This window comes from Perna viridis, chromosome 8, assembly GCF_037379345.1.
Source record: "Perna viridis isolate PV_CMFRI_1.1 ecotype Kerala chromosome 8, ASM3737934v1, whole genome shotgun sequence".
NCBI classification, from domain to species: domain Eukaryota; kingdom Metazoa; phylum Mollusca; class Bivalvia; order Mytilida; family Mytilidae; genus Perna; species Perna viridis.
The window spans coordinates 31040175-31064506 of NC_142452.1; the positions used below are offsets into that span (position 1 = coordinate 31040175).

Below are 24332 nucleotides of genomic sequence, written 5' to 3' on the forward strand. Positions count from 1 at the left end.
TACCTTTACATTTGCTACTTAATCAAACACAAAAGTACATTAAGGGGCGGAACTCTTCTTCACTTTATTAATAAAAACACAGAAAAAAGAGAATGTGTGATTAAATATTTGGAATAAATATAATAATGACATCAACTGGAGAGAGCTGTAAAAAAGGGGTTGAGTCTGCACATGGTGTAGGTCTAACTGTTGCCACTGCATTAAGCCAATGTGAAAACATGGCACGGGGCTCTTGCTACACGCATATACATACGTTATGAAGTGTACCGCCAACTTAACTACATAAGTTGTTCTTATTTTAAGGTGATGTTTTATTTAGGTGTAACTAAAAGGGGAGTAATAGTGTGTAATTGGAATTCCTTTGTTTACATTTAAAAAAAATCTTTTTTCGAAATTAAAATCAAAACAATTCGACCACCCTCACCTCGATACTCCTGGTAACGATCAAAGTACTGAATGGAGCCCTGAGTGTTCATCTGTTTCTTGTATGCCATGATTTTCTATTTATTTTGGTTTCTGTGTTTGTTGTTTGTAGTTTTAATTTCCCTTTTTATTTGGCTTGGCCTCCGTTTCTTGACGTGTGTGTTTCTTATTTGGCCTTAACCTAATTTCATTGTGCTCACTCCAGTTAATTGATAAAATTAATACAACTAGAATTAATTTAAATTCCCGAACATCTCTATTATGGAATAGACATCCATGCAGTACCAGATTTTTAAAATACAGAATAATACTCTTTTTTAAAAGGAGTATTATGTCTACTTCTCAATCACAACGGTCAAAATACTTTATTAATGAGTTTGTCAATCAGATACTGTATACATATACATGTACGAATAGAAAATTCTATGATACATGCCTAGGTTCAAGATATATAGATACAAATGTACTTCTAAAAAAATGATTGGTTTAGACAGATTTGCGGATTATTCAGGATTCGGTTTAGACATGTTTCCGGATTATACAGGATTCGGTTTACACAGGTTTCGCTGAAATCGGAAATTTGCAATTGTATTCAATTTAAATGCAAATTATATATTGATTAATATAGTTTTGGCACAAATTGCACCTCTCTGGTACATAGGCACCTACCATTTTGTTTTATATCGTGGGAGTCGGCTATTTAAAAAAAAATCTGGTTTGGACCAAAACAATTGTTTTACACAACCATGGACAGAAAAAAAAAGTATGATTTATTATACCCTCCTTATTTAGCAATGTAGATTTTCAAATACTTGTAAATATATTAGTAAACAGGTGCTGTTGAAAAAAATATTTTCACTTTTGCGCGAAAAAAAATCTAACTAAATATAAAATCCCAGACCCCCTTCGGGAAGAAACTGTTATGTGCCTGACGCCTACTTATTTAAACGTTTGTTGATGTCTTATCTTTATTATAGTAATTATCATTAATAATGGTAATGTCGATGAAGACATACATGTAGGAGCGGATAAGACAGAAAGAGAATTTTGGTTCCAATTTTATTCACTTGCTCTTTTAAAGAAACTTGCACGTAATGTGCCAATTACCGTTTAACGAATGTGAAGAAGACCTGTGATGGCCGGGCGTAATTTCTCATTTTTTGAAATGATTAAAAAAATCACAATGATAACCAGACTTACATGTACTTGTGTGCACTTGCAATGTGAATTTTCATCTAAATTCACATTCCTTCGGGAAGCGTTTTCCAAAGTATTTCATCAGTTATGTATGCAATAGTTTAGTAAATTGCTTTACTTGATTTGTATATAAATACCATGGGATCATGTACATGTAGTCTGACAAAAAGTGTTCTAAGACGTGTACAAACGTTCAAAATATGAAAAAATGCGTATAACCATAATGGGTAGCTTCATTTTAAACTTTAAAATGATTCCAGATCTAAAATAATTTCAATACCAAAGGAAAGGGAATTGAATTTTTCACTTGCGTGTTACATGTATTTCATGTGGAAACATGTAGAGGAATGCATGTACATTTGGTGAAGGGATGCATATATATTGTTAATTATTATAAATGCTTAGGCCGATTTACGGGAATTTCTTACTTTTTAAGTAAAAAAAAGGTTATTTAAATCAAATTTTATCTTTATTTTTTTTTATGGTGTATCTTATCCCTAGGTCATTTATCAAAGAAAATGAACTGAAATTTAAGAACTATATTTCCGAAATTGTGTTATTTGACCGCAATGGAAATTCTTTTTCAATCCAATGACGAGCCTTTTGTTACATTTTGTATTTTACGCCGTACAGTTTAATGCATCGGTGAAAATCGTGATAAAGCTAGGCATTAATTGAACATTTAACATAGCTTTAAAATATTTAAAATAAATAATAAATAGGATTCAAATAAATATGATTAATAAAATTGTTATGATTATTTTCCTCTTACATATTTTTGTTTTCATTTCGCTAACAACAAAGTAATATCAATTGCCATTAATAAAATCAAGGACACAAAATTAAAAAAAAAGAAATTATTATCATAAATTTATAATAAATGCTTCTATTTTCTTAAAAAAAAAAGAATTCCTAAATTTGTCGTTCAGGGTCATATAGATATAGGATTGTGTAATTGTTAGAGTGGTCAAAATAAGCACTGGAGTGACCACTTTTACTTTGACACAAAGACGGAAGGAATGCGACATTTTGCGGAAGGGTCATATGGTGTTTATGAATTATCGGCAGACAGTCCACTTGAAAGAGATTAGACGATATAAGTAATTGTGTAAAAGAGACTCGGTTGTTACAGCGATATTATAGCGCTTGTTTATTTATTTACCATTTTGTTTTAGCCTGGTTGCTTTTTTTTTTTTAAGTAATAGCTGTCTGAGACAGTTCCTATCAAGTACAAAAACAGATCATCCGACAATCGGATTGAAGAAAGTAGAGTTTACAGATTGTATTAGAGTGAATACACAAATTTTGAAATGAAATAACAAGATGTAATTTATGAATTAAATTCAAGTAAAAGATTATATTTACATTTAGAGCAATAAATGTCAATAGGAATAAGTGTTTGCATTAATTTCTCACCTGACATATTTTTTTTATCTATTCTACCTGCAAGAATGTTCTTTTTCTTTATTCCTGTTTTGATTGGCAATAATAGGTTAATATTCATAATCCATCTTTAATTGATTTCGTAAATAAACTTCACTGTTGACTCTAGTATTAATTTGAGAAGCTCAATTACAAATTTAAATACATGAATATTATTAAATGCATGCATTAAAGTTTTCTAAATATAGTAAATGTTCCGTAATTATGATAACTGTAGACCTTTTTTTCCACTGAACAGTCATACATGTCAACTCAATCAATTAAGGTCATTAACATTAAAGAAAATGCTCTATAAAATTTACATAAACCACATGTATAATCAGTTTTAAATGTATTAGTTAATACATGCTCCGTCGTACACATGCAAACTTTAAATTTTAAATTTCTCCTGCTAAAGATTGATATCAGATTATTCACATTGTCAATGTTCATACGAAAAAGACAGTTCCACATGAAATATTTCGTACCGCCAACCATGTATTGTATAAATCGAAGCAACATTTGAAAATGATTGATTGGTTACGGCTTAACGTCCTTTGGCAGACATTTCATGCATTTTAGGACGAACATGGTTGACCATTTAAACAGATCCAGCTTTTCACTATTCCGACCCACTGAGCTGGGTTTTTAATTTTGCTAGTTTTTTTAGCTAAAAAAGTCAATAGTAGATAAATTAATGTGCTACATCACTATGACACATTATTTTCACTCCGAGCCAGCGATCGTCACTTATCCCCTAAAATACTGCGTAGTAACATATGAATGAAATAGCCAAAAATATCAGTGAGTTAACAAAAACTGACTTGAAAATTACAGACGCATACTTTGAAAATTTTTCATATGAATATAGCTTTGAACTGTTAAAAAATTTCTAAATTAACTATGAATTACTTTCAGTTTTAAGATATGAGAATGAAAAATACCGAGTAGGAAAATACTTATATTATTAATTTGCTTAGGCATGCACTTAATCGCTTAAGCAGGGTGACACTTCGGAGAAAATTAAATAAATACATTTCCGATGATAGTACAAAAGTCAAGGAAATATGTATTTGTACGTGCCATAAAGTTTATATCAGGTGTGAGAGAAATACATGTAAGCTTTGGAAAACTCCACTTGAGAATGTTAAACGTTTAGGTAGGTTTTTACATCGGATAAAAGATGTCATTTTTATTGTGTAATTCAAAACTGACAACAAACAGATTCTTTATTTCTTTTAATGCTGTACAACCGTAAAACGTTTTAAACATAAACCATTAGACCGTGAAAGCGACATCATGAAAGAAATAAACAACAAAACAAAAGGAAAAAATGAAAAAAAAACAAAAAAAAAACAAAACAAAGTAAAAAGACAAAATAAAAACTGCATACACTAAAGGTAACTAGTAACATAAAGACATTGGCATTCATACTTCACGTGTCACCAACACGTCAATAATTAGGACATCACGTTCGCCTATTTACATGTATTTACTCTATTGAATTATGTCATTTCATGAATAATTTACGTAAAACACACAAAAAAAAAGGAGTAACAGTCCTAGCAGTTTTAAAACATCCAAAACCGCGCACACGCTTTACGGGTCTGTGGTTAAAAAACACAAACAAACAAACAAACATGAAATGGAAAGTTCGGGATTTTTTGGTACAGAAATTTTATTGTACACTGTAATTTAAGTCTTCAATGATGGATTCAGAAGAGAATATCCAAATAACTAGTGAATCCACTCGTACATGTAAACAACATCCCAAATCCATTGGAAGCATGAAATAGCTGTCTATGTATCACATGAATATTCAACACAACATATCAATATGTTACAAAATCATTTTTCATAAATAAGATGGTTCCCTTGGTGAAATTAAAACGACTATTCAATGAAATTTATTTGATGAATATTCAAACCATAATATTTAAATATTTGAAAAAAAAGAGATTGAAAAAAAAGTTTTTCTTAAAAAAAATGATATTCAATGGTACCACTCATACTAGTGAAATTATTCTCTGTTAGAATGAGGCAGTTTGTGAATCATGGTGAGAAAAAAAACAATATCTAAGAGATCTTATTTAAAATGTTATCTGAACCGCAGAAATGGCATTCATTTCTTTTTAAAGTGTCAATAATCGAAGGTTTATATTATATAAAATCCATTGCAATTTCATCATTTATGGGAATATCTTACTTTTCCCATATCGTTCTGTTGTAAATTTGAACACACTTGACTGCATCCTCTGACACTCCTAAGACAAACGGATTGCCATGTCGTCTTCAATAGACCATAAACACTGAGCATGATTTATACCTGATTCATTCAGATTCCAGAACTTAAGGAGGTAGACCTAGGGTAAGGGACATAACTCATGAAGTTGGTGACATGTTTGTATCACATTCAATTTCACTAAAGTCTTTCAAGCTTTCATTTGAAACAGAATGAAATCAGACCAAATTACTTTGATTCTTACATGAGATTGATGTAAAATGCTGAATGCAAACGTTCCAATAATTTGTATGAGTTGTGTCCCTTACCTTAGGTCTTCCTCTTTAATACAGTGAGTACTATTTCTGTATACAATTACATTTGCTTTGTATGGCAAATACTTCATGCATATCAGAACGACATCGAGCATAGATAATAGGCACACAACGTTTAAAAGAATAAGAACAACAAAATACAAACACATATATACTTACATTTACTATACAAAATATAGAAACAGAATGGCAATTGTAATTACCATAAAATTATCCAGCTTAGTACTAGTCAGACACGCTCATCTTTTAATTATTGTGCTAGCTCACAGAGGCAACAGCCCGCGGGTAGGCATTTCACTCCACTTGGACTCATGATTCTGACTCCGGGGCAACTAACCCGTAAAGCAGCGGAGTAGTGATGACCAGTTTTATGGTATAACTCGACCGGGAATCTAACCAACGACCTCCTGCACTAGAGGCGAGCACGTACCTTTAGATCACCGAGACCGTGATTCTTATAAGAATTGATTCTTGAACTTATGAAATTATATTAGACATGTCGGGTATACTACTATATAAATTTGACAAAACTGTGTATGTTTAAACTTACGAACAAATAGGTACTGAAGTTAAAATTAAGAAATGTGAAAAAAATGATACGTTTGTTTGCCAACGCTATCATTCAAAGTTATTGGAGAATCAATGCGTTTTTTAAAACCTGGTATTTGTTTTCGTATGTATGCTTGGAAAGACTCCAGGAAAAAGCCGTTGATTTAGTTGCTTATACAAACTTTAAGACATTACTGTGTAATTCCACAAGAAGGATTTCTGAATTTTGAAATGGAATATAATCCTACAAATTTTATTAAATGGGTTTCCATCTTCTATACTCGAGGTAGTACAATTTTCAAATTTAAAAACGCGCAAAGGCTCGCGGGAAATTGTGCTCTTTGTGCTCATGTCATAAATAGAAAAATTATGTGTTTTGATGACGTTACAATAGAATTCGAACCAATCATTTGCCGAGAACAAATCAGTCTATAGAGTGCGCATATTTGTAATACATTGTATTTCAATAAAATTGATCTGGAGATAAGAAAGTTAAACAAAAATTATAGATTTATTTTCGAAAATCAGTAATTATCATACTTGTCACTTGGATCAAGTAATTCGTCGACATATATATCATGTTAATATCGCCCTAGTTTTCCAGTATGACAATAAACTTAATTGTAGAAACATCTCATGATTGTGTACTGCCAATCAACCCATACAATTCTTCTTTTCCAGGATTAGTTGTCTTCTAATAAAACAAATACAAAAGAATACATGCACATAGTAATTAAACTATTGAAAATCAAGTGCGTCACGATATATGGTACAAAACAATTATTTAATCCATAAATATAAATTATTGATAATTAAGTAGTACTCCGGCTAAGAATCATGCAAAAGGTGATTCATGGGTGAAAAAACTACATGTTTTTATTTTTGATATTTTGTTTGAAATGCCATAGTAAACAGAAATAAACAGTAGGTTTTTCATATACCCCATGCTCCTAGGAGATAAAAATTATATAGAATACACTGTGGACTTCAAAATTAAGGGAGATAACTCTGTAAATGACACTCAAATACAGTAGAATCTATTAGAATTTCAATGTTGATTATCTCCTAAGAGCAGGCAGATTTGAATAAATATTTACACATTTCATAATATAGACCCATAAATCAACTCAATATCAAAAATAAAAATATGTAGCCTTTTTTTAGGTATATCACATTTCATAGATTTTGCATGATTCTTACAAAGACTACTACTTAAGAATTATTCCAATTTTGGACGTTTAGGATTCAGGTTAAAGTCATGTCAATTGCATTCTGATCCTCTTTATTTTTTCAAAAATTAATGTTAACTGATATTTGTGAATAGGAAACACAAAACAAAACACGGGGACTCCTTGAAACACTTGAGCTTTTAAGTGTTTCGACAAATGCATGAATTCCTATTATCTAATTTGAGTGACATTTGATAGTAAAATGACAATTTTTGGAAGGAAATACTTGATAGATACAAGTGAATTTACGCAAACTATAATTTTATCTATACATGTAGATGTACCTTTATAGAAAATGAAGTAAAATTAGTATAAATAGAGCGTGGGCATTGTTCAAAACACGAATCAACAAGTATTTTGTACGTAATTAATTTTGCCTTTGAAGACCAACTAACAATAAGCCAAAAATGTACTTTCTAATTAAGATGTGTTTAAGTGTACTTTTACTACTTTCTTCCCTTGTACAAATGAAGACAGATATAGGTACATGTTTTTGTCCACTAACAACGATCAGAATATCCGTTTTCTTTGTTATAAAAACTCATGGATTAAACAAATGAATGAATTATAACGGAAAAATATGGTACAGTAATATTTGGATCATGAAACCAAGAAAATGTGCCCTCACGAAATCAGATTTTGAGACAAAACCACGAAAGCTTCAACCCAACGAAAATAAGTATTTATTCCATTTATTCCGTCTATAAATAAATGAATTACAGTATAAATTGTCCTTACATATATGTATTATCTAACACAAAATGATTATATACTATCTGAATTGGAAAAAAAATGTTTAAAACGGCAGTGAATACATGTTCACCTTCTAGATAATGAAGCTATATGTTGTTAAAATAAGAAATATTTACTCATGTATGTTATTGAAAAAAACTATGTTTAGTTTTAGAAAACAACTTGTTTGCACAATTTTGAATTTGATGCTGTGAAATTTGTTACATTATAGAGGAATTATAAGCCATATTAGTATGGAAATACAATACAATGTAAACAAAATTGTCTGTTTTACAATATACGAACACAATATCTATTATGTATTTAAAAACAATTTAGATATCATAATCAGCCCTCGGGCAGGGGAATAATGATACTAACCAAGGGAAGACGGGAGATAGTAATTAGCCGCTATATTCTGAACTGAACAGCACAGCTTGCCTACAAGAAATATAAATATGAAACATGTAGAGTGTATAATGTGGCACATAATTAAGTAGTACTCCACCTAAGAATCATGCAAAATGTGATTCATGGTTGGAAAGTCTACAGATTTTTAATTTTGATATTTTGTTTAAAACGTCATAGTAAACAGATAGTTCACGTATCATGTGGCTTTTCATATTACCCTTATTCATAGGAAATACAAATTATATAGAATGCACTGTAGAATTCAATATTAAGGGAGATAACTCTGTAAATGACACTAAAATACAATAGAAACTGTTCTATTTTCAATGTGAACTATCTCCTAAGCACAGATAGATAGAAATATAAACAATTCATCATACAGACCTATAGCACAACTTCATAACAAAAATAAAAATATGTAACCTTTTAAAGTGTATCACATTTTACAGAATTTTCATGATTCGTACAAAGATTACATAATTTAGCACAAATGTATAACAAAAATAATATGTGACATGGAAACTATGAAAGCTTTTGTTGTCTAGGAAGAAAACATTACAATGATGTTGTATAAGTCTAACAGTAAAATAATTTTGCAGTCCATACATTTTCAAAATTGATGGTTTACATGTGAAATACCTTTAGATATACTTTAAGCTAAAAGTTCTTATGCATACCACTGTATGTTATCAAATAGCCTACTACAGTACGTATAGGTACAAATGTACTATTTGTAAAACAAGACAATACAGATGTATATGAATAGGTTGATTGTCAAGGCCCTTCTGCTGATGTTTTATCCTAAATGATAATGCAAAACTTACAGTGTTGGAGGCGCATTACAAATAACCTCGTATCATAATTACAATTATTTGCTGCGTAAAAAGTGTATTAAAATGACTACTAAGATAAGCGTATTTATTTACCTAAATAGGGCATGACAAATAAAGTCTAACTGCAACTAACGAATATTGGTATTTTTGATGAATAAACTAAAATATCACATAAATATTTTTTCCATTAAAAAGATAAAATTATGAAATGCCCTATATCTATAAAGGTTAAGAATATCTAGAGATGAGGATTTTAAGTCGTATAGTTTTGTTTATTTCCATGGTGGTATGATTGTTTACATACTTCGCCTACATATCTGTTTCAGTGAAAATATTTAAAGTGATTTTTTTTATGAAAGTTATTTTTTGTCGAGCATAATACATATGTACGAAGAAATTTACAAAGGTCATTGGGGTGAACTCGTTGACGTTCATCTTTGATCCTGACCATATATATACAGCTACATGTACATGTTGCCTCTGCATGTTTGATAATCTGTATCATTTCATCAGTGCCAAACCTACACGGATATATTTCCTTGATTATAACTCAAATCTTTCCTCTAAACATTTAATTCGGTCTAAGCCTCTTTAAATCAAAATAATTTATATTTCCGGTGCACACAAATAAACAATCGTGTACATCTTTGTCAATAAGGTTCCTCTAATTTGGTTAAGAAGTTACATAATACATCATTTACTTTGTAAAGTTCTGTGTATTGTTTTCATGTATAACATGCAATTTACAAAAGTGTTACATGTGATTGTATGTATCATTAGAAAACTTATCATAACGGAAATGTTCAAATAAGTATTGTCATTTTAATTTATGACTAATTCAGATTAATTACTTGAAAAAAAAAATATATGAAAAAAAGCAATAATCACATGCATGAAAGTGAAAATTTTCACAAAATTAATTTGTGGTTTTTTTTCAGGTAAACAATCATCCTGTGACTTGTGTCGTCATTATATGTGGGGTGTGTATTCTCTAATATTAGTACAATTCAGTCACAAGGACAAAATATTCATATGAACGTTATATTTCTGTTTATAAGGAAAAAAGACTTGTGTTGTTGCATGTGATAAAAAAAACCCTTTTCACATGATTACGTCGATTACAGTATGGATATGTTACAAGACTGAATGCAAATATACAAAGAGTAATCAAGGGAACCAAGGTTATAGCGGTAATCAAAAGAATGTAATCCAGGGACAAAGACCAGACATGGAAAACAGACACACACAAAAAAGAACATAAAGTAACTGAAATCATACATACAAAGTAACAAAAGTAAATGAGTAACTCGGACTCCACTAAAAACTGGGAGCATTGACCAGGTGCACCGGTAGGGTAAGCGTACGACAGTCGAGCTAGATAACCACTGTACTAATCTAGATAAAATTCCTTTTATTTAAGGAAAGGCTGTTGTATTTTTTCGGTTTATGAAGAAATAACCTCAGTAGTCTTGTGGTGCACATTAAATAACCTGCTACATTTTAAGTATGGACCACGGGCACTGAAATTATTCCAAATTTGAAAGCTGAACTTCGAGTAACATGAAATACACCAGCAACTGAATGTCTTGACATGATGTTTAGAAGTATTTTGTAAAAAGTGTTGTCGAATAATCTAGTTTCATTCGCTATTTATTTTTAATGTCTTCTTTTTTATGATTAAAACATAATCCATAACACATATTAACATTAGTTTCGCCAATAACTATAAATTACTGACTTTTCACATTATTACCAGTGGATTATCGGATTTCTCCATTGGAATAAGTCTTAAGATAACATTTTTGTATATTTACTATGAAATATAGGACGTTCAAATCAAATGGCATAGTATCATTCCATCGGAAATTATAAAATTTGGCTAAATATCTAATAAAGTGTGTTTAATTATCGACTTCTTTGTACAAAACAATTTAGAGTGATAGACTTTCACAAGTCAGTTATTTCTAGCCTCAGTTTTGTCTTGTTTCGTTTTCACTCTTAGTTTACTTATAAGTTGCTGAAGTCTATTGGTGCATCTATTTAGCTATACCTGTGTATAATGTTGTTTTGGGGAGAGCTGCAGCAAGCCCTGTTGTGTAAGGATTTCCTCGTCGTTCATTGAAGACCCATGGGTGGCCTTGGGCCGACATTTTCATCCCGAAGGGGTGATTGTCTCTTTGACATATTCACCAACCATATCCATTATCATTATATGTCATTTGCTTATCTTACAGTCTTATTAAAGTGAGTACACGGTAGTGTTCATGTAGATTTTCGTCGTTCGTTTACTGTTGTGGTTAGAAGTGATTTGTTAAAATTGACAATAACATGTATGAGTTGATGGTGCAATTAAATATTGAATTACATGTACACACAGAAAAATAGGAAACAGAAAAAATATATGTAAAAACAATATCTAGAAATCAGTGTTCACCTTGTCTTGGTTTCATGACATAAACATGTTCAGACATGCAGTCTGATCTATTTAAGTGGAGATTTATGGTAAATGGCATGGCTTGCCCTCCTATCCCAACTTCAAGGCCACTGTAGGTATAAGTTACACTACGCTTAATCTTTTAAGAAGGTGACCACTTCGAATTATGTAAACCCACAGGAAACAGCCAGTATTGATGCTTCCGAATGGCGATCAGCAAGGGGGATAATCATAAATCTACTTAAAATTCTGCGTCATTTTAATAGAGACAAACAAAAAGATTAATGCAGTGGACATGGATATATCATTGATTAAAATGTATCTATCGTTTTCAAACACAAATGTAATTCTTAAGTATGCAAATTTATTTACTTTATGCAAATCATGTTGATTTTATTCGTCAAGGTTTGGTTCCAGATTTAGGACCCTTACATTGTATAAAATACTATTGCTATCAACAAAATCTTTCTTTTACAAGTTGTGCAGTTTAGCAATTTTTCTCACTTTTATATATTTTAACATTTTAGTAATATGCATTTTTCTTATAGAAGGATTGAGAACAAAAGGCAGGTACTAGAAGTACATTGCATGTAACTTTTAAAAATACAAATAACATTTATGATGAAATTACACACCTATATTTTAAGTCATTTTTGTTTTTGTTAATAATTCTGAAGCTGAAATATGCACGTATTAAAATATATTTGATTAGTAAAATAGCAATTGGGATCTGACACAAATCTAACCCATATCAGATCACGTTTGCTACTTTGCTAATAAAATATGTTTAAACAACTGTATCAGCGTTGTATGTATATAGGAATTGTTTCATTACATTACTAATTTGTGTAATAAAATATTTTGTGATGCTCATAATTTTGCATTCACATGTATAATTTCTTTCTTTTCAAATCTTCTATCCTAATCTAATACTAGGGGTTTACCTTATAATTATTAAAGCTATTTGAGTTCCCACATACTAGGATAATGTCTTACGGATATGCATTTGAAATCAGTTTTTATTACACCAAATAAAATCCAATAAGTATTTACGACCGTCTCATGAAGTTCCACCTTGAAAACTTCTATTTTCCTTTTGTGTACGCCCCTTCTTAGACGAAACAAATGATATCTACTGGCACGTATTATTTGGTGAAGTCCGAATTGAGAATTGAATGTATGTAATTAAAGTCTGACTTAACTGCTTTTAGTTTATGCATGATATTTGTTGCTCCATTACTGCAAGTTGAGTCTCTAGATTGGAGTACAACTATAACCATGTTTGACACTGTTGGTTTCACAATTATAGAGAGGTGGATATATTGTTGATGCAAGCGTGTAAACCAAGTAGAAAATCTAGATATTGTAACAGACAACCGTTGATTTTAATATAAAATGTGTTTATGTTTGTGTTCTAATTACTTACTCTACTTTAACATACTTATTCTTTGAAAAAAACTTGTATGCTTGTGTATATATATGTAATTATCGTTATAAATGTCATTTTAATTCTTTCAAGGTTAAATCCGATGTTAAGATAATACATTGACAGATATTTCGACAAAAGGTAACGTCATATGTCTTGATGATGAAAGAAACTAAGTCCAAACCTAATCAACTGGAATTGTAGTGACTGATAATTTCTTACATACGTTGATAATTTTTATGGTATGGTCATTTTTCTGTTTGGTTATGTTCTGACCTTAGCTTCCAGTGACTGCAAGCGTTCTTTAATTTGATATCTCATTTCGTCTACATATAATATGTTTAGGTATTCCTTGAAGAAGTGGACATATTACTGAGTGAATTTCCCGCACACAGAATGTAAATACACATACTATATTAAGCATATCCTAGCTGATGCAATGAACAGCCATTGTTTCAATGATTAAGTTTTTGAATGAACACTTCCCAAATCAATACAAATCGCACATACAGTTCTCGGGTGTTTTCGTGAAAAAAAATGAAACATCAACAATCCCGAGTTTGTTGGCGAAACGTAGTCCAGATTTTATTTGAAATGCAGAGATCTTAAAATAAGATAAGAGAATAAAAATTATCAAATTTTCCCTCATTCATTCTCCAACCATGTTTAATTGAGCGAAAACGTTTGTAGTTTCTTCGGATTTTCATCCCTTATGGTTAAATAATTACATTACATCTTAGATAAAATGAACATTTCGACTGTTAATTTATGAGTTAAATAAATGATCACAAATGTAACTTTTATTATTATTACTACAAATTTTGTATTTACAAACATAACATGGTCGATTGAGAGGTAGATTATAATTGTACAAAAGAGTAACAGGCACCTCTCATATTTTATGTTGGGATTACATCATGTTTAATGTTCTTCCTTAACCAGTCAAGGTCGTGTTGATGGCAGTTAACCAAGGCATTTTTCAAAACATAACAACATGCATTAATAAAAAAAGCGAAAATTTTACTTTCCTGAACTTATTTTTACAGTTAATTCTGTCCTGAAGTTTATCCTTCTGATGTTTATAATATCGTCTTGTATTTTTAAAAATGTAAAAAAAAAAAATAATAAAATTACTACATACATCAGAACACTTAAATTAAATGGGTTGAATTAGTGTCCAATCTTGAGGAGTCTACCGACCAGTTCCATTTTAAAAGATAAAAATGATTGATTGGTCAGTCGATTGAAAAGCGCACAAGAATATTTAGTTAATTTACTCGCAACCAAAATAAACAAAACATGTACATACAAATCAAATGAATAAGCAAATCAGTGTTCAATTCGCGAATAGTCGCGAAACTGTAATGGATTTAATGAGCAAAGTTTCGCGTTGTATCGTGCAAAAAGGTGTAATGAACATAAATGTGTTCGATGGCCTTAATTAACTTTAAAAATAATATTAACGATTATTATATAGATTGCAGTGATGTTCCCAGTGTAATTTTTTTTTCGATAATTCACACTGTGAGATGAAGTCGGTAATTTCACTCTCGCGCTTTCTCCCGCCAAATCGTCACAACGAGTTCCGCACACTCGTTAAATACAGGAGTTTTCGACACTCGTGATCATATTTTGGTTATTCACTCTTTCCAATTAATTATCCTATTAATATAAGCTTTGATTCTCTAGGCACTGTTATATAACAATAAGTCTAGAGATCTCAGGTTCCCTTTATGGTATGGATTTCCTCAAACCTTTATGCTATGAATTTGCGGAACAACTCTTAATTTCGTTATTATAATAACCCGTATACCATTAGACAAATTCATGAAAACTTGGGAGTACTTACCCGTGAAAGATGGCTCTTATAGAGCTGACGAAACGAGTTTGTCATGTCACCTCGAGTAGTATAAATTAGTGAAAAGATATTTATAACGATAAAATTAATTCTGCCACCATAGTTGAAATATTTTTCTTCAAAATTTCGATCTTTAGATTTTATATCAGCTTTCATATAATTTGTGGAATGGTTGATCTAACCACGAAGCTACATACATTATATTAACCAACCCTTACAGCATACATTTTAGAGGCAACGCTAAAGATCTCGTCACTTTGGCAAGTCCCAATGATAAAAATACAACTGAAGACATGAAATTTCAACGAAAAAAAACTGTGATCAAAGCTCACTTGCTGATACCCCCGTTCCCCTCCACAGAAACAAAAAATAAAAATCATTTAAGTTATTCAAATATATATAAGACATATAAACAATTATTATGTGACACACATTTTTGTGAAAGCTCTAACATCATAGTCTATTCAGCGTTAAATTACGGTTTAGATATAATTAGTGAAGATATTTATAACGATTAAATTAATTCTGCCATCATAATTGAAATAGTGTTTTTTAAATTTCAATATTTAGATTTCATATCAGCTCTCATATAATTTGTGGAATGTTCAGAAGACCCATTCGGACGACCTTTGACAAAGTTTTGCATCAGAAAACAAAGATCAAGAAGAAAAATTCACTCGTCAAAGCATTTGTTCATAATTTTACTCGTAAGTGGGTCCTTATCCCTGAGTAAAGTAGTTAAGCAGTCTACAGCCTACATAATGTCTTTTAGTAATTCACTAGTATACATATACATACACTGCTGTATTAGTATCGAAATATTTTTTTTTACAAACGATGTGCTGTAAAACAGATTTTATTGAACTTTTAAAACGATATGTGACAATGAAAGATTTTATTCTACTGAAAATACCGTTCGTTAGTTGGACGTTCTTGCAAACATGACAATAAGTTGTCGATTAGAAATACTTCCATTTAACTACTTTTTTACGATGCCTTTTTTAATTGACCTTGTACTTTTGCAAAGAGAAATACTTTAGGTTTTACACCAGCTGTGAAACAATATTTAGGATGCCTCTTTGATTTAAACATTGATTTATTTAATTAATAAGTCAATTAATTATTAATTTTTTCAAGAGTAATCAAGGAAACCAAGGTTATAGCGGTAATCAAAGAGTAATCAAGGAAACCAAGGTTATAGCGGTAATCAAGGAGTAATCAAAGGAAACCAAGGTTATAGCGGTAATCAAAGAGTAATCAAGGGAACCAAGGTTATAGCGGTAATCAAGGAGTAATTAAGGAAATCAAGGTTATAGCGGTAATCAAGGAGTAATCAAGGGAACCAAGGTTATAGCGGTAATCAAAAGAATGTAATCCAGGGACAACGACCAGACATGGAAAACAGACATACACAACAAAGAACATAAAGTAACTAAAATCATACATACAAAGTAACAAAAGTAAATAATCAACTCGGACTCCACTAAGAACTGGGAGCATGGACCAGGTGCGGTAGGGCAAGAGTCAAGAGTTTAAAATGAAATATTTTAAATCGTATTTGCGTTAATGTGTGCACTGAATGATGTAATGCGACTGATTTATCTGACAGTCGTTCTTTCATCTCCTAATTACTAACATTAACTGCATTTTTTTATTATATATACAAAATCATATCAAATTCAGACACTGTCAATTGTAAACGTTTTTAAGGTGTAGGAAAAACACCAAACACTTGATGTTTACCGGTCTACATACGCCATATCATAACGTATCTATATCGTTTTCTCTCTAAAGAAATGTGTAGTTTGGAGTAAATTATACATTCCCACTCTCTGAAATCAACTAAACTAAGAACAACAACTGTTTCTATGTACCAGTTGCATAACCTAACCATATACATTTATTTTCACGATAGTGCAGAAATCAAATGACAAATTCGGGCTGTTCATGCTGTGTGTAAATGCTTCTTTAAGTGAAATAAAAGGGAATTTGTGGTTGTGTGCAATAATACTTCACATCATATCTAATATTTACAAAGACGAATTCAAAAACTTGATATTTTTTTTTTATTTTTGTCGAAGATAGGATACCATTGGTCCATTATCTAACTTTCTATTTTTGCCTTCCTCCTGAATGTTCTGCTTCGTCATAAAACTATAACACCATTAAGTACGTGCATTATAGTTAATGCATATTATACATTTCAAGATTTTTATACTTCTCCCTATTAACTTCATATTACAATTTAGATGAACACTACGCAATGAATTATTGCGTTGTTACAATGTAAATACGTAGAAATTTAATTCGGTAGATGCAATTTATTGTGCAGCTGCTGACGGAAGATTCGCGGAAATTGTCCTTGACGTTTTTTTTTTCTCTTGGTCCTTTCCTAGTCTTTACTCCTTCAGAACATATATTTAGTATGTTATAAATTATAAAAAAGACTTAAACCCTTGCTTACATAACATACAAGGAACAGTAAAATGTAATTTATATCTTTTGTGTCGGCCATTTGCCATTGTGCGATCAAAAAGAACACATTTACTAGGTTAACCAATCCGTATTTAATAAAATGTTACAAGTGTTTGGATATATTAATCATGAAACAACACATTTGTCTTAAGAAAATGCATGTTTATTATTTTTCTGAATGTCCTTTATGATAACTGTTATCTGTCTTTTACGAACCCTTTTTCCTTTGTTTTTCAGCACCGCGAATGAACTTTCCTGAATATGCTTCTAAGTCAAAGGTTTACATTAGTTTTATTTTCATTACTACAAACGTCTACATTTTGTCATCACAATTCGGGGGACCGAAATAAGGGCAATATTTCTTTATATATCTAGTTCAAAATCACCCGACACTTAGCAGATATTATTCTCTTATAATGTGACAAGGCTGGACAAGTTATCGGTCTAAAGCACCTGATGTCATCCCAATTGTTAGGACGTTTATATTGCAAGTGCTTTAGTTTCTTTTTTTTTTTTTGTTATTGTACTGTAATATGTCATCTTCATTGTGTATATAGATTGTCTCTGTTTCCTTTCATATAATTGATTTTTAAGTAGCTGTCTTTGTAAGAATCATGCATAATCTGAAAATGTGATACACTCCAAAAAAAAGCTTCATATTTTTATTTTTGTAATTAAGTTGTCTTATGGGTCTATATTATGAAATGTGTAATTATTCATTCCAATCTGTCTGCTCTTAGGAGATAATCAACACTGAATTTCCAATGGATTCCATTGTATTTGAGTGTCATTTAGAGAGTTATCTCCCTTAATTTTGAAATCTACAGTGCATTCTATCTAATTTTTATCTAGTAAGAACACGGGTTATATGAAAAACCGAATGTTAATTTCTGTTTAATATGGCAATTTAAACAAAATATCAAAAATTAAAAAATGTAGGCTTTTCACTCATGAATCACATTTTGCATGATTCTTAACTGCAGTGCTACTTAATTGTCTCCAGGTAAAAGTGTACCAGTGTAAACGGGTGTCCAGGTAAAACCAGGCACTGGCTGGCACATTACAAATTTTAATTTTAAAAATTGTTCAACCATTTCATATCATAAATGCACCCTATCTCAAAAATGAATGTTAATTTTGGATTAACCTCAACGATAAAAGAGAAATTAATTGCACAGAAAGCATTGAAATTAATTGAAAAAAATATCTCTTTAATTTGAGCAAAATATTATGCTTTGCAATGAAACTTTTAAATCATTTCCTGATCAATCCATTGTCGATTTAAAACAAACGTCATACTTTTGACATGCATACGGTACATTCATTACATTGAACCAAACAATCAATGAGACATAATTTATGCTGTGCCTGTGTCATCTATGTTGCAAAAGTCAATTGACAATTTTTGACTGCCATTTTAAGGATGGGGGGATTACCTTATAACTTTGCCTGCTGTATTTTCCAATAAACGCCATGTCGTCATATGTTTAACATCGTTTGTATTATGTGATTCTTTAAATTGACAATTATGTCGTTTTCGAGTACCCGAGTACACCCCGTATGATATATGCTGTTGTTTTTATTCATTTGTTTTTGTTTTATTTAGACTTTGTTTTATCATTCTTTTGTAACTCCAGTATTGCTTCTGTTTTTTATTCTATCTACGACGTGTTGTTACACAAACTGTACAATATTCTGATAATGTTTCGGCGATGTAATATGGTTAATCTTGGAACTGTCTTTCAAATTTTCAGTAGTATACAAAGTTAGTGTTGTATTTCTAAAAAGTAACAAAGTCAGGTTAAGCGTACGCTAATCATAAAACATAAAACTTGAACCCTAGCATAACCGAATCCTGAATAAACCGAAAACTTGTCTGAACCAGAGACTTTTAAATGTTTTTAAATCGTGGTTAACCATAAGCCTTTTTAACCAAACCCTTGTTAAAGTCCGAAATTTGGGTGTTGCACAATCGGATTTACTCACTTACAATCTCGGATGCTGACAGAGGTAATTCGATTCAGCAAGTGGTGTTAAAAGGATATTTATAGAAAGACAAAAAGGTTATTGTTTAACATACCAACCTGTTTGAACTATACTATGAAAGTATTGTTGTTCGTGGGGTACCAATTTTCGTAGTTTTCGTGGGTAGGCCAAACCACGAAATTTGGTTTCCATCGACAAGGAGATTTCCATTGAAATGTATACTGATAACCCCAAAACCACGATTTCAGGAATCCACGAACTTGTTTTTCTTACCTAATCCACGAAATTGGTATTCTTTCACAGTAATTCTGAAATGGGACTGGTCAAATTCTGGACAGATTTTCTTGCCTTTATTCATACAGGGTTTATAAATAAAGAACAAATCAATGCTAATAATCAATTCCAGTTAATACTGATTATACAAAAATCTTTTCTTTTTTCATACCTACAGAGTACGAGAAATTTGTGGACACCCACAGCACGAAATGCCAAACGGACAAAAAAAAAAGGAAAAAGAAACCAAAAAGTGCACACCGAGAAGAGTAAATAGTTCCAGTTTCTCGCTCATGTTTAAAAGGAAAATGTCTAATGTACGTTAATATTTTTTTCGTGCACACTGGTGGCATACGAACTTGTAATTATCTAAGTATTTCTCATATAACGCACAGACTACACATGTAGGCAGTATGTATCGACAATATCTCAATATTGTTATCCTACAATCGAAAAGCGATAAAATGGTTGTTTTTGTAATATAGACAGATATTTGATTTATCATGGTTATTCTTATTGTGTCCCGCTTAATTGGTTTCATTTTGAAAACCCACATGAATGGCAAATCCCCGGCTCCATAGTAATTTCAAAAAATGACTGGAGTGGCATTAAAATAGAGACAAAAATAACATGCACACAAAGTGCAGCATAGATGAATTTAGCACCTTGTATAAGTAGACGATAACTGCAGGATAATATGATATAGTAATTTTATTCTACGTTTTTTTTTTAATTGGACTTTTATGCATCAGTATTGTGGTTAAGGTTTCTTTGTGAAAGTACATATATGATAGACAAATCATATAAACCACCGAATATAAGACACGACTTATGTAAACGAAACAAAAATCAACCTAAGAATACACATATTTCTATTCATAGAAATGGCAAATTTTCAATTCTGTGAAAATGAAAATGAAAGGTGTAGTACACTGCCCGTGGCGATATCTATAAATCATTTGATAACAAGGCCACAACAAAGTGACAGGTACAGAAGATAAACACATACTTTCTGCTTGGGAAAGGGAATCCCTTAGTGAAGGTGATTCCCTGGATAGTAAACCTACTTTTAAATTTTAAAAATAGACATTTTTGACTGCCATTTTAAGGATGGGGGGATTACCTTATAACTTTGCCTGCTGTATTTTGCAATAAACGCCATGTCGTCATATGTTTAACATCGTTTGTATTATGTGATTCTTTAAATTCTATTGTATCATGACAATAAAATTACTTAAAGTTAATACTTTTATCCTAATGGTTTTTATATAATTATTAAAAATGCGATACATGTGATTAATGTAAATTCATCATACAATCAATCCGATTTAAACTCTGATTTTAATTGCATTACACATGGAACTCATTTTATCATATTATTTGTATAATGTAGTGGTAAAACCTCATCAACAGAATCTAATGGTTGGCATAAAATCTCACTATTTCTTTTGTTGTGTCTTCTTTTTTATTATAGTCGCTCTTCACTGGCAAACCTTACGTTGACAGTGAAACAGTTTTACAAAATCAATGCTTCATTCTTTCTAGATAAATACTGCGTAACGCAGACAAAATGAAATAACAAACATTAATATAGCATTTAAGAGTGTGTCCATTCCTGGATCAACCATTTGGTACATTCGTTCATGTTAAATGTTCTTTTTTTATGAACTGCTACCATAAAAGAAAAAAAATAAATTACATAAAAAACATTTAAGTGGATTGAAAAAGGGAGATGACTTTTTTGTGCGATTTGTAGTTCTTTGTTAGGAAATTTTAGATTCCTTCAAAAGACATCCATTGTGGATTAAAATAATTTCTTTTGTATAGTGTACACATTACATTAGAACCAAAATTTCACTGAATGTTTGAGGACGCTTACCCTACCGGTGCACCTGGTCCATGCTCCCAGTTTTTAGTGGAGTCCGATTTGCTCATTTGCTTTTGTTACTTTGCTCGTATGATTTTAGTTACTTTATGTTCTTTGTTGTGTATGTCGGTTTTCCATGTCTGGTCTTTGTCCCTGGATTACATTCTTTTGATTACCGCTATAACATTGGTTCCCTTGATTACTCTATGCCACTCATATCATAGAATTTGTTTTATTTTTATATAGACAACCTCTTAAATGGACTCCATGTCAATGTATTATTTCCTCTGATTAACATTTGTCAACATAAGTGTCAGCTACTTTTGAATTTCAATTAATGTTTAAGAAAACAAGCTTTCACGAAATGCATGTTACCAAGGAGTCACATAAAACGTGCTATTGTTGCAGAGTTTTTATAATCCGTTTTGAAAACGCTATTTTACAATGCATTAATTAAATTTGTCTCTGGTACAAAATCTTTGAAAAAAAATTGTTTAGGAAATTAAACTTTTAAAATGTTGAAATATTTCAGATAAAAAACAAATAAAAGCAAAGTGCTCGTATAATTGTTGGGGCGCAACCCCTTGAACATATGAAATATTTAGAACAAATAGAAATGGAAAACAATGTTCCAAAAGTTCGTCTTCGGTGAGGACTGAAATGTAAAGATTCAACTCCGTACAAAAAAGCACTCTCTTTAAACCCTCTTTTAATGCCCCTTACAGTTGGTAGAATAAGCGTTATCTCAGCTTAATTCAAATACAATGACCAATTCCTTACGAAATGACCATCTGTGTCAACTTTTCTGGTTAGTAAGTCTCAACATTTAAATTTAAAAGTGTGTTCAACTTTGATGATCTAAACACTTTTTTTAACGTATGAAATTCTGTTGTCCAAAGGAAGTTCGGTTCAGACAGGTTGACCGTACATACAGAAGAACAACATCTTATACTGTTTTAGTGTCAGTCTCTGTTAGAACCAGGCAGTGGTTGAAACATGACACGAAAACAAATACCATTTTGTATGTGCGATGGATCGTTACGGTGTATCCATCTGCGACATAAAAACTTATTTTTTCAACGTGTCATAGTTTTTCTTTCCTCTTTCGTCTACCACGGACTTGATATTTTTATGAGCAACTCGGTTATAGCGGTAATCAAAAGAATGTAATCCAGGGACAAAGACCAGACTACGAAAACAGACATACACAACAAAGAACATAAAGTAACTAAAATCATACATACAAAGTAACAAAAGCAAATGAGCAACCTGCACTCCACTAAAAACTGGGAGCATGGACCAGGTGCACCGGTGGGGTAAACGTCCTCTGCTTTTCTAGAAACACCCGCCGAGTTGTTCATAAAAGGTGAAGTCCGGGGTAGACGAAAGAGGAAAGGAAAACTATGACACGTTGATGGATACACCGTAACGATCCACGAGTTCATGATGACGACCATAAATCTTTTGTTGTGATGACTTCAATCTTGTAGCAACATAACTCTGTTCCAGAAGCGTATTTGTTAGAATTATAGTGAGATACAAAAAGTCTGCGTAGTTTTGGCAAGCTCTGGCATAACGCATGAGTTGTGATATGAACACTTCATACGCAGGTGCTGAAGGGATGTTGCCACAGATGAAAGGAAAGTTAACAATTCTGAATGGAAATTCATCACGTTTGTTGCAAAGTTTGGTCAAAAGTGTACCTTTACCATCGATTTCTTAGTGTATGTCAAGATATGAGGCTGAATGCACAGTGTCTGTAGTATCCTTTATCTCAAGTTCCCGAAATTAGGATTGTTTAAAGATAATATGTCATCTATATAGAGGAAACTGAGATTATAGGATCTAGCTAAACGATATTCTTTCTTCCAGATCAGATCAGCTATAACGTAAGCCTCATAAGAGTGAAGTAATAGGTCAACAAGTAGAGGAGCACAATTTGTTCCCATTGGAATGCAAACCGATTGTTGAAAAACGCGTCCGCAACACACTACAAAAATATATTGTCGATTGAAAATTCCAGCATCCTCTTCTGTATATTACGATGACTGTTTGTACCATAAGAATCAAGAAAAAAGACAAGAGTTTTGTAAACTGAGTTATAATTTCATTGAAATGCACTAAGATGAATCTTTCAGAGCAGACAACTCTGTCGGAAACCTCATTTTTCTAACTTTCTATTGAAAAAAATCTGAGCAAATACAATGACTCAGAGATCAAATAATGGTAGTTCAAACACAGAAAGCATTATTGGGTGAAATGATATTGTCACATCACTGAGGTTGTGACATTTTCTCATTTTGCCTGAATCTTACAAATACTTACATATTAAAAGTGAATAGAATATTTTGATTTTTTAACCTGATAAACAGTTATTGTTAAAATAGAATCAATCACAACTTCACGTTATTTTTTTTTCAATACAAAAATATTCTAATTATAACAGGTGTTGACAGCTTATTGAAAGAGTTATACTGTAATATCATAATTATAAGACTTTTATTTTTGTAGGCGATTTAATAATGCTACTGGCAATGTCACGGACTTCTTTAAAACACAAGCTTTCAAAGTAGACTAAAAAAGACTTAGAGGTATAGGTATCAGCATTGGCGACGATAATTAAGTCACTGCTATGCTTAAACATTATGGATTTTTAGAGAT

At 31.4% G+C, this 24332-nt stretch overlaps 1 long non-coding RNA gene across 2 annotated transcripts; it reads right to left on the bottom strand.

Annotated features, from left to right (window-relative positions):
• Positions 1-6644: 6644 nt before the first annotated feature.
• Positions 6645-12348, bottom strand: LOC148610210 (uncharacterized). Of its 2 annotated transcripts, none has more exons than XR_015914551.1 (3): positions 11787-12348; positions 8490-8549; positions 6645-6841 (listed from the first exon to the last, which is right to left on the bottom strand). It is a non-coding gene; the product is annotated as an uncharacterized LOC148610210 (long non-coding RNA). The 2 variants fall into 2 exon arrangements; XR_015914550.1 differs by lacking the exon at positions 11787-12348 and adding an exon at positions 9446-9598.
• Between the last annotated feature and the right edge of the window lie 11984 nt (positions 12349-24332).